Source organism: Carcharhinus amblyrhynchos, chromosome 4, assembly GCF_965287045.1.
Source record: "Carcharhinus amblyrhynchos chromosome 4, sCarAmb.v2.hapA, whole genome shotgun sequence".
NCBI lineage: Eukaryota > Metazoa > Chordata > Chondrichthyes > Carcharhiniformes > Carcharhinidae > Carcharhinus > Carcharhinus amblyrhynchos.
The window spans coordinates 106,775,712-106,785,827 of NC_137327.1; the positions used below are offsets into that span (position 1 = coordinate 106,775,712).

General features: G+C 43.3%; 1 non-coding gene across 1 annotated transcript; it reads left to right on the forward strand.

Annotated features, from left to right (window-relative positions):
* Positions 1 to 1,233: 1,233 nt before the first annotated feature.
* Positions 1,234 to 1,432, forward strand: LOC145342727 (U2 spliceosomal RNA). The gene has a single exon (XR_013886595.1). It is a non-coding gene; the product is annotated as a U2 spliceosomal RNA (small nuclear RNA).
* Positions 1,433 to 10,116: the final 8,684 nt, after the last annotated feature.

Sequence of the window (10,116 nt, forward strand, 5' to 3'; positions counted from 1 at the left end):
TTGCTGAGATTTAAGGGAATGCAGCAGCCAATGTGGAACAAGTCTCACAAGTAGCAATGAATAATAAATATTTAACAAACAATAATAAAAGGTAAATAATAAATGAGCAGATAGTCTACTTTTGACAATATTAGTCAAGCAGTAAACACTAGCCAATGCACCAGGATAACTCCTCTCCTTGGCTTGAAATAGTACCAGGGGATCTTTTCTGTCTACTTGAGAGGGTAAGAGGGCAGATCAGACATTGGTTTAATGTTTTGTCTAAAAGACAGCACCTCTAACAGTACAATCTTCCCTCTGTACTGCACTAAAGTATCAGCTTAGAATAGGTCCAGGAGTGGGATGTGACAATCATCTCTTCTGCTGTGCTGTACCAACTAGCCTTTGTGCAATTCAGAATTGTTACCACGAAGGGACACAGTTACTTAAAAAGCTCACACAAATGATTCAGTGTAAATAGTCAAAATATAAGTCCAGAGTTAATTCGGAAGCTAACCTCTTGGGGTCATTAAAAAACATTTATTTGTCGGAGATGGTAAGCACCTGAAGGTCTTACAAACATTCATCAATCTCCTCCACAGAATTGATTTTTTTTCGTTTTGAGTCCAAATGTTGCTGAAGGGAAGGTGGAAACAAAATAATGTGAGTGACATTACCAATGTGTGAATTACTTCAATTGGATCCTGAGCCATGAGCCAACTTGGAATTAAAGTTAAATCATAGAACCCCTATAGTGCGGAAGGAGGCCACTCAGACCATCAAGCCTGCACTGATCACAATCCCACCCAGACCCTAAGCCCATAACCTAACATATTTACTCTGCTAACCCTCCTGACACCAAGGGCACAATTTTACAGCCTTGCTCGGGCGAGACTGGAAATTCCCACCCAAGTTCAATGGAGATTTCCATTGTCGGACCCTTGCCTGTGACCGGCAAGGCGGGAGAGTTCTGGCCAAAGGGCCAATTTACCATGGCCAATCAACCGAACCTGTACTGTGGGAGGAAACCAACGCAGACACGGGGAGAACGCGCAAACTCCACACAGTCACCCAAAGCCAGAATTGAACGCAGGTCTCTGGCACTGTGAGGCACAGTGCCAATCACTGTGCCAACTTGCCACCCTGTGAGGTGAATCTATTCATTGCGAGGTGAATCTATTCATTCATATGCTTCAACTTATTGAAATTATTCAAATTCAGCTTAAAATGTTAGGCACACTTCATATTCATCTTGTTGACTCTCGGCCTTTTGGCTAAGATCAAATGTAGTATCGACATGCTGTGCTTGGTTGAAGGCATTAGGCTACACTGTAGCTTCATTTGAAGCAATTTTTAAAAGCGGCATCTTGGCCTTTTGGCTAAGATGCAAATGAGATCAAGCCTTGGAGGCGGTGCAATGCCTAATCCAATCAGCTTGGATCATGTAGATCAAGCCCAAGATAGGAGGTGAAGCCCTGTCTTGTCAGCTTGGATCGGGAATGTCTCAACTTGTTGAGACTCTGAATTGGACTTGATTTGATTGAATTGGAATAAAAACAAAAAAAAAATGGTGAATAAAATTATGGTGTGAACTGATATATGTTAATCTCAGGCACAGAAAGTCCACTTACATAATGATTTTCAACCAATAATAACTTATACATTTGCAATAAGTTGCCAAATATTATGTTCAGACATTGGTCTGAGATCAATACTGGCTGCAGTTATAATGCTGAGTTCAGCTATAAAGAAAGAGCAATGCATTTTTCCTTCGAAACTTGTGCTGAGCTCTACTTAATGTAGCAAAAACGATTTCAATGCTTTTTTAGCTAAGTGAATAGTTGGGAACAATGCTTTTTCATAAATATTAAAAGTTGCTAATAAGCGCATGAATTTCCTGGTCACATTTGCAATGTTGCATCACTGTGATCTGGTGTTATATTGCACATGCTGCAAAGCTCAAATTGTTATCTATCAGTGTAAGTTTTACAAAATCTTGGGTGACTCTGGGGTCAAATTGTTATCAATACACATTGTAAATAATTTCACATTTATGTAGAAGTATTTCTGCAGCAGTGACTTTCTATTATTCTTCCTTATTACTGTCCACATTCCTCCTCATTAATCCCATAGTTTACAATGCATAGGCAAGGTGGCACAGTGGTTAGAATGGCACTGTAAAATTGTGCCCTCGGTGTCAGGAGGATTAGCAGAGTAAATATGTTAGGTTATGGGCTTAGGGTCTGGGTGGGATTGTGATCAGTGCAGGCTTGATGGTCTAAGTGGCCTCCTTCCACACTATAGGGATTCTATGATTTAATTTTAATTCCAAGTTGGCTCATGGCTCAGGATCCAATTGAAGTAATTCACACATTGGTAATGCCACACATTATTTTGTTTCCACCTTCCCTTCAGGAACATTTGGCTATGCTAAATTGCCCCTCAGTATCCAAAGATGTGCAGGTTAGGTGGATTAGCCCTGGTAAGTATGTAAGGCTGTGGGGAAAGGGTAGAGGAGATGACCCTAAATAAAGTGCTGTTTTGAAGAGTTGGTGCAGACTCAAAGGGCAGAATGGCCTCCTTCTGCACTGTAGGGATTATATGGTTCTATGGTTCTAATATGCAAGGAAGAAAATTATTCTGCTTCAACTCTGTAACATGAGACTATAAGGATTAAGGGCAAATCTAGGTCACTTGATCCTTCAGGACTGCTCCATCACTCAATTAACATGCTTTAATTATTACGTCAACTTAATTTGCCACCCTATCCCCATATTGCCTGGTTCCCTTAATGTTCTAAATTCTATCAATCTCAGGCTTGAATGTATTCAATGCCTGAGCATTTACAGCCTTTTGGGAAGGGGAATAATTAACATTCACGACAGTCAAAGTGAAGAAGTTTCTCTTAATTTCATTCTAACATGGTTGACTTCTTACCCTGAACCTTTGACCCCAAATTCTTCACTCTCTAAATCAGGGGTAACAGTCTCTCAGCATCTACCATGTCAAGACCTCGAAGAATTTTATGGGTAACAATGAGATCATCTCTCATTCTTTTAAATTCCAGAGAATAACCATTCAACTGGACAACCTAATATCTCATTTACTGAAACATTACTGATCCAAATGGCACAATTTTGGTATGTTTAGAAATACAAATCATCAGTGTGCAGAAGAAAAATTGCTCAGTCTAAATTTAAATAACCATGAATTTGGAGGAAAAAACAGTTTCCAAACTAGATCAGTGATCACTAATAGGTTGTGACTTTATATTGTATCTTGCACTAAGTTCGAATTAATATTTAAAGGAATACTAAAAAATAAATGTGACAGTTAATTGTTTATGAGCTTGAGGGATATTGCATCAGTGCCTTAGGTTTAAAATCTTCAGCTTTGTGTTCAAATCCCTCTCGTGGTCACACCCCTTATCATCTCTGTAACCTCCGGCACTACAAAGCTGTGCCCTACAATTGTCATTCCCTCAGCTCCACACCTTTTGCATTCTCCTGCTTTGCTCCACCATTCACAGTAGTTCACCTCACTGAGCGCAGTAAATGTTCAACTTAGCTAAAGAAAGCCTTGCATTTTATTGATCCTTTCACAGCCTCGGGGCATTCCAAAGCACTTTACAGCTAGTTAAGTAATTTTTTCAAGTGTTGTCACTGCTGCAATGTGGGGAACATGACAGCGCATATGTGCATACCAAGGTCCCACAAACAGCAATGAGATAACAACCAGATAATTTGTTTCTTAATTATGTTGATTTAGGATAAACATTGACTAAGTATTGGAAAAATCTCCCCCCCATTCCCACGACCCCCTGCGCCCCCCAACACACTCAGTCCCGACCTCCCCCCCCACCCCGCCTCTTCCCCAAACTCACCCTTGTCCCTCCGGCTCTTATTCACAACAGCGAAATGGGATTTTATAATGCGCCTCTGAAAAGGCAGAAGGGACCTTCATTTAACAGTTCCTGCAAAAGACAAGATCTTTTGACAGTGCCACTCCCTCAGTGCTGCACAGTGTCAGCCTAGATTATTCGTTCAAATCTCTGGAGTGGGTCTGGAGCACTCACACTTCTGACTCAGAGATGAAAGTGCTACCACTGAGCCACAGCTGACATGTGAGGTTTTTTTTAATGGGCTGCACAAATTATGCAGAGTCTGTAAACTTCTGTGAAGTCAGACAATCTCAAAATTCACCAATATCTCCTACAATTAACATAAAGGGTTGTAAAATTTACTGTGCGTCGCATTAAACGATCTGAGATTGGCACCTGCGTTACACTCACAGCTTAACTCTGCACACAGGCAAAAGACGTTTAAAGGTTGTGTGAAGTCAAGGGTGGCTATCTCTGAGAGTTGGTCTCACAGATTCTGCTTCAGTAGTTTCATGAGTTGAATTGCTGATTCAACCTGACTCCTGAGTCATATGGTCATTTTCAGAGGGATGTGAATGAGAACCACTTCGCACCAATGGACAAGTGTGTTAGCAGACTGAAATTCAACTTCTGAACGGGAAGAATGCTCAGAGCTATGAGAGAGAACTATGATCTGGAGATGGTTAGCCGTGGGATCTTGTGATCTTGCTAACCACTGCTTTCAAATTAATAGGGTATTTTCTTGATATACAAGCTGGAATTTTCCCAAATAAAGGGAAATAGAAAGTTGAGCATTTTGCAAGGAGTTAGATCCCTTAAACTGATTTCAACAGCATCTCACCCGCTTTTAGGTTTTGAAGGCATATGGGAAATCTCTGTGCAGCTTAGATTAAAACATTTAAATATTATAGTGAGTACTTAACACTTTTTTTAACCAAGCATCCTGGCTTCAGCAGTTAACATACCTGTTTCTCAGCCTGTCAACAACTCAACAGCATCGTCAAAGTGAGTGCGCAGTGTGGGGAACATCTTCAGTGAAACTAAAAGACTGGGAAGCCTTTAATCAGTGAGATGGAAGAGCTGCAGCCATGGCCAGGTGAGAGCAACTGCTCCTTCTCAGAGAGTGCTTGACAGGTGATTGTCAATTTCTTGGACGTCACTTCACCTGTCTTACACTTCAGTCACCTCCAGTTGTGCTTTCCTCTCGCCAGCTTTCCTCATGGCATAAGGCAGTTTATGCTATCTTGCACCTCTGATGAAAAGCGGGAGGAGAAGAAACAGCTCCAGCAGCAGCACCAGCAACCTTCTCCTCATAGGGTGGCGCGGTGGCACTGCTGCCACACCGTGCCAGAAATCCAGGTTCGATTCCCGGCTTGGGTCACTGTCTTTGTGGAGTTTGCATATTCTCCCCATGTCTGCGTGGGTTTCCTCCCAAAGTCTGAAAGACGTGCTGGTTACATGCATTGACTCAAACAGGTGCCGGAGTGCAGCGACGAGGGGAATTTCACAGTAATTTTATTGCAGCGTTAATGTAAGTCGTATTTGTGACAACTAAAGTTTTTTTATCTTTATGTTGTTCTAAGGGGAAGAAGGGATAGTTGCAGAGAAAAGTCAGAAGGTGGTGAGACACCCAATTGACCCCTAAAAGGTCGACAGGCAGAAGGTCAGCTCCCTTAACAAGGATTAGCACCAGGAGGCTTATGCTTTCTTGGCGGGTTGTTGCCAATATCTGCAGCTTCCTGGAATAAGACCTCCTACCCAGTGAAACTGGTGGGCACATATGTTGTCATGGACCAACAAGGGGCCAGTCACTGGAGGGATACCCTCAGCCCCAGGTCTCAGCCTGTTTCCTGGTTGTGCACTGTTTTCTTTTGCAAGGAGAAGCAGCAGGGAAGTGTGAATGTTTGTATGGCATGCATGGAAGGGCAAAATTTGTGAAAACTGACTGGAATATGAGTGCAAGAAAGTTGTGTGCTCCAGTATTCAGTATAAAACTCCAATCAAAAAGTATATTAGCCAGAACTCCAACCCTGCAGAGCTATCCATTCATCCACCTGTGTCCATCTAGAGCGACATGTTGGCACAGTAGTTAACACTGCTGCCTCATAGCGCCAGGGACCCAGGTTCAATTCCTGCCTTGGGTCACTATCCGTGCAGAGTCTGCTTGTTCTCCCTGTGTCTGCATGGGTTTCCTCCAGGTGTGCCGGTTTCCTCCCACATTCCGAAAGACGTCCCGGTTAGGTGCATTGGGAATTCTCCCTCAGCGTACCTGCACAGGCATCAGAGTGCGATGACTAGGGCATTTTCACAGTAACTTCATTGCAGTGTTAATGTAAACTTGTAAGTTCAAAAATAACCTCTTTAAATAAGGAAATCTTTAGCTGTGATTCTTCCATCCCCACCTGCTAATATTTTGGTGGATCGGGCTGGGAGAGTTGTGCATGCGCCAATTTGCAGGATTTTGCGCATGAGCTCCTGATGCAAACCTATCTCCCAGTGACAGATATCTGGCACAGTTGAGACCACACTGGAAACAGTTGGGAAACAGCGGGTAAGTGATTTTAATCTTATATGAATTTTAATGTGATTATGGGGCCCGGAACTGAATTCTCCAAGCCTGATAGTATCTCCTACCCCATCAGTATAAATTCCCTCTGGCAGGGTTTGCAGTAGCTCCCCTCTTACAGAGGCAATTGGGGCCCCCCAGGTGGTTCAGGCAGCAAGACGGGGTCAGCCAGGGTGGGGGTCTGCCTCCTGGGGGCGTCTGCCTCACATTGGTTCAGGATCTGCTGCGGTGGGAGAGATCATTATTGCCAGGGGAGAGGGTAGGTTGCTGGAGATTGGCGTGATCCTGGTAGGGGAGGCTTGGGGCTGGCCTGGGAACGCTTGTGGGGACCACGATCTGCCTGGGGGAGGGTATTGGGAGGGGCAGCACTGCAGGGGTCCCAGGCTGGCCAGCAATTGAGTTGGCTAGCAAACTACAGACTGACTGTTCAGGGCACTGCACATGCGCAGAGTTCTGGAACTGTCAGATTTTGGTGTGAATAGGCCCCGCCCTCCCCAAGGTTTTAATGATATGCACGATTGTGACCTCTGCAGTGCACAGTGAGTGGGACATTAGAGTCTGAACTCCCACTGATAAAAAAAAATTGTGATTTACACCAGTTTTCCCATGAATTCAGCACTTAAAACTTCTTTGGAAGAATCACTCCCACCGTGTTTCATATTCACATAAACTTGAAAATGACGTCACTTCAATAAATATGACTGCAAAGCATCGGTTATAAAGCCATCACCATCATTGTTGCCAACACATGCAGTTGGATTATTATTTAGACCAGAGAGTTCATTCTCAATATTAATACTCTGGGATTGTGACAGCATATTTTGTGTAAGCAGAGAAAGCATTGTTTGAGTGCGAAATTAAATCCAGGATTTAGCTGTTTGTCTGAGGAGATAACATAGGTCCCATGGTATCATTCACAATTAATGGGGCAGCTCAGCCAATGGCTTACATACCCAAATTCAAAACCAAGATTAGATCTTTAACAGGAATGGCAACAGGCCAGAATCCTGCAGTGTTCACTGATGACATCAGGCATTTGCTGGAGATCACCCATTATTTCCTTAGTTTTCTCTTCTTTTTATTAAACAAAGGCATAGTTTGACACGAATGCTCGCATTTATGATATATCAAACCTGCTTTCCAGTTTGTGTATCTTGCAACTCAGTTATAAAATCATAATAATGTGATGTTCCAGGGGTTGACGTAGGCAACTGAACTTCAAAGACTTTTGATACATTTTTCTATCTTGTAAAAACATCTTGGAAAAGCAGCCAGCATAATTAAGGAGCCCACGCGTCCTGGACATCAAATGTCATAAAAATCCATCTGATTCATTAATGTCCTTTAGGGAAGGAAATGTGCTGTCCTTACCCGATCTCCAGATTTACACATCAATGAGTGTGACTCCTAACTGCCCTTTCAAATGATCTTATGCACCTTCTTCCATTCAGGAAAAGATATAAAAGTCTGAGGCCACTTACCAATCAGCTCAGGAACAACTTCTTCCCTGACTTTTGAATGGACCTACCTCACAATAAGTTGATCTTTCTCTACAGCTACCTATGACTGTAACACTACATTCTGCACTCTTTCCTTTTCTTCTCTATGAACGGTATACTTTGTCTGTATAGCACGCAAAAAGACAATACTTTTCACTGTATACTAAGGCACGTGATAATAAATCAAATCAAACATAACTACACTGATATCATATTGAGGTCCATTGATAGCAAACTACAATAAATAGGCCATAGCTTCCTGGTTCCCTATCATTGCATTTGGGGAGTAGCACTGCTGCTTCACAGTGCCAGTGACCCAGCTTTGATTCCCGGCTTAGGTCACTGTCTGTGTGGAGTTTGCATGTTCTCCCCGTGTCTATGTGGGTTTGCTCTGGTTTCCTCCCACATTCTGAAAGACATGCTGGTTAGGTGCATTGACCTGATCAGGCACCTATGGTGACTCAGGGAATTTCACAGTAACTTCATTGCAGTGTTAATGTAAGCTTTACTTGTGACTAATAAATAAATAAATAAACTTTAGTCCAATGATACACTGGGGATACCCTGTTGGAATTGAATAATGTAAGGGTTCACCAGGCAATTGCCTGGAAGAACTAACTTCCTCTGGATAATTGTGCTGTGTCAGGAACCATCCTTCAAAAGCAGTTAAATTGCTAACTTCATTTAGTGAAAATCAGTGAACAATGTGCACAAGCGGTGGGAGAGAGCACATCCTGAGTGAGATACAGCCAAAGTGAGTGTGGGTATTGGGAATTTGGAGCAGAGTGGGATTTGGTTGCAGAGTGGAATGAGGTGCAATTTGATTTTTTTCTTTGCTTTCTAACTTTTTAGATTAGAGAGTGGTTGTGCCCTCCTACAGCAGTAGAGGCTAGAAGGGAGAGTCGGGGGTAAGGTCAATTAAATACTTGCTTTTAATACTTTTATTGCTTATAGTTTGTAAGGTTTGTATTCTGTAAAGGCTATTGTCTGTACTAATGAGGACCAAGTTCGACAGTAAGTGATATTATTTGATTTTAGGCATCTTCCCAAAGGGTTTAATTTAAAGTGGTTTGTCATATCAGGAGAGCTCAAAGCCACAGTTTGCTCCTCATTCTCCATGTGAGAAGATGGAAGCGCTTCCAATGCCAGGGGCCAGCATGTGTGTAGGAAGTGTCTCCAGGAGCAGCTCCTGGAAGTCAAGGTTTTGAATTTGAAGCAGTTGCCAGGGACACTGTGAAGCATCGACAAGGCAGAGAGTATTGTTGATAGCATATATAGAGAGGGGGGCCACATCACAATCTCCGACTCCACAGATAGGAAGGGAATGGGTGACCACTAGTTGGGCAACAGGAACGGGCAGGGTGTGCAGGAATCTCCTGCAGCTATTCTCCTGCAAAACAAATATCTTGCTTGGGATACTGTTGAGAAGATGGCTCTCAGGGCAGAGCAGCAACAGCACCATGGTTTGCTCTGCTTCACAGGGGAGGAGTAAAAGGTGTGGGAGTGCAATAGTTACAGGTCAAGTGTGCAAGGGTCAAAGGTGTCGTGGACATGTTACAGGACATTCTGAAGGGAGAGGGTGACCCGACAGTGGTACTGGTTCACATTGGTACAAATGACACAGTAAAAATGGGATGAGATACTAAGAGCAGAATATAGGGACTCCCAAGGTACTGATCTCAGGATTACTACCAGTGCCACATACTAGTCAGAGTAGGAACAGCAGGGTATATGGGATGAATATGAGGGCTGAAGACATGGTGTGAGGGACAGGGTTCCAGATTCCTGGGATATTGAGACAGGTTCTGGCAGAGGTAAAACGTGTATAAACTGGACAGGTTACACCTGGTCAGGTCTGGGACTGATGTTCTAGGGGGAGTTTTTGCTAAAGTGGTTGGGGAAGATTTAAAGCTAAAATGGCAGAGGAAGGGAACCTATGTAAGGAGTCAAAGGAGAGGGAAATCAAGGCGACGCCACGTCATTGTCAGAACACCTGTACCCCTTCCCCCTTCCAATCCAGGATATCTCCTTACTCCACTCTGGAACACCATGCCCCTCCCCTCCAGTCCGTTTCACATTCCCCCCTTCCCCTCTACTCCAGTTGAGGATACTGTTCTTCTGGCCAAGGATACCTTTTCCCACATCCCACTGCCCTCTGGTCTAGGGAGCCTCTCCCTCCACCTAATCCAGGC